A 2,136-nucleotide genomic window follows, 5' to 3' on the forward strand; every position below is an offset into this window, starting at 1 on the left:
AGGTTGAGGTGGAAGGATCGCAGGAGCCCAGCAGGTCAAGGCTGCGGTGGCCGGGAGCAGCCACTGCACTCCAGTCTGGGTGACAGTGAGACTCCAACTCAAAAAAAACAAAATACTTTTCACATAAATATACATAACATAAAAAATAAGGAAAATGTTTTTAATCTTATAGTACCTTAAAAAGTACAATAGTACAGTACAGTAGCTGGCACACAGAGGCTGGCATCGAGTGAACAGGCAAGAAGAGTTACTATCAGGAAGAGGGGAGGAGGTGGGAGATGGTAGAGCTGAAGGGTCGTCAGAAAAGGAGACAGAGGGCAAGCTGCAATTTCACTCACACCTGACACTGATGGCACAGGTTCTGGCAGCTTGCTGGATTCAGTTCTATCTACTCTTTTGAAAACAAGATTCAGTAATATCTGGGTAGTAGCTCTTTTTTTTTCATAGATAATACAGAAGCACAGGATTGCATTCTGAACGGCTGCTACAGACTTCATGGACCACTCTACGTTGGGGTCCTCAAAAACTAACAGTGCCTCCTCAACCAATGCAAACGCATGTTTGCATCTTTGAAAGTTTACAACCACGTAGAGGACTTACTGTATAATTTTGTAACTAAGAATTCTGCTTTGGAACATTTTTTTATCATCTCCCCTTTTTTTTAAAGCTTTTTTCTTTCTCTTTCCTTTTTCCTTCCATCCCTTTCCTTCATATCCTTTCTTGCACAAATGCATGCTTATCTGATCATGTGCTTAATACTTCCAGAGGCTGATCTAGAAACAGACCAAAAAAGGAATCCTGATTGCAGGACCCTCCCACGTAGGGAGAGTCACCAGATAATCCACAACCTGATTACAGCCAGATAACACCAAGCCAACCTCCAGGAGGACCATCACCCAAGATGAGCCATCAGAACCTGACCTGTAGACCCATACTCTGTGCCACTCCCACATGTTTCCCATACCAACTTTCCCTTTAAAAACCTTTCTAATCAGCCTGGAAATTCAAGGTATGTTTTTGTGACTTTAGTCCTCAGGTCACCGGCTCCTGAATAAAACCTATTTTTTTTCCTTCCACAAACTCTTATCTCTCAGTTTGGCTTTTGGGCAATGAGCAGCTGGAATGGAGTCCAGTTACAGTTTCAAGGAAGCCAAGAAGAAACAAAAGCTAATAAAAGAAAGTTTCTGGGAATTAGCATTCTAAATGAGTTTTCTAATAGGACTCATACAGGCCAGGCACAGTGGCTCACACTTGTAATCCCAGCACTTTGGGAGGCTGAGGCGAGAAGATCGCTTGAGCCCAGGAGTTAAAGACAAGCCTGAGCAACATAGCAAGATCTCATCTCTACAAAAAAATCAAAAAATTAGCTGAGTGTGGGGGCGTGCACCTGTAATCACAGCTTCTTGGGGGCTGAGGTGGAAGGATCGTCTGAGCCCAGGAGGTCAAGGCTGCAGTGAGCCATGATTGTGCCACTGCACTCCAGCCTAGGTGAGAGTGAGATCTTAACTCAAGATAAATAAGTATTCATACATAGGTTGAATTCGAGGACTTGAGTTCAAGGGCTACAAAGTAAAGCATTCTTTATAGCTGGACATAGGGTTAAAGCTCTTTGAACCTGTATAATAATAGTTTCTCTAAGGGGTTCTTCTTCCCAAAACCTGGTATGGAAGGAAAGAACGTGGAATCTCAACCTCCAAAAGAGATGTTCCCACATCCCTCAGAAAGCCAAGCAGAAATCAAAGGGGCCCAAAGAAAGTAGTTTCCTCAGGCACAAAGAATCTCCCACATAGTCCAGCACAGCACACCAAGGCTTCAGTGTTCACAAAGCCAACGCCCAGCTAGTGACAAAAAACCTCCTTTGCCTGGTCTGTCCCCTGTGCACAAATCTCCCTTAGTGACCTGGCAGTGGACTAAATACGGCAGCACAGGGTTCAGGATCCCAGGACCCTATTCTCCCTAACATTTCAATAGGTTAAGTGAGTATATACACAGTCAACTGGGACTTGGGAAATAAAGGTCCCCCTGGAAAGGACAAAGGCCATACATAAGTCTTGATCATGGCCTCGCAGTAGTGAAGACTTGGTGCTACTGCTCATTTCTAGAGCCAGAAAAATCTCACTTCACCACCAGCCAGAG

General features: G+C 44.3%; 1 protein-coding gene across 1 annotated transcript in view; it reads right to left on the reverse strand.

The window, feature by feature from the left end:
* The window catches only part of MELK (maternal embryonic leucine zipper kinase), an 86,963-nt gene extending 85,468 nt beyond the window's left edge, over window positions 1–1,495 (reverse strand). Inside the window, exon 1 of the mRNA XM_008074162.2 lies at window positions 1,388–1,495. The gene's annotated coding sequence lies outside the window, so the exon portion shown is untranslated. The remainder of the gene's footprint in view (window positions 1–1,387) is intronic.
* Window positions 1,496–2,136: the final 641 nt, after the last annotated feature.

This window comes from Carlito syrichta, unplaced genomic scaffold (assembly GCF_000164805.1).
Source record: "Carlito syrichta isolate Samal-C Ts95f unplaced genomic scaffold, Tarsius_syrichta-2.0.1 Scaffold316346, whole genome shotgun sequence".
NCBI classification, from domain to species: domain Eukaryota; kingdom Metazoa; phylum Chordata; class Mammalia; order Primates; family Tarsiidae; genus Carlito; species Carlito syrichta.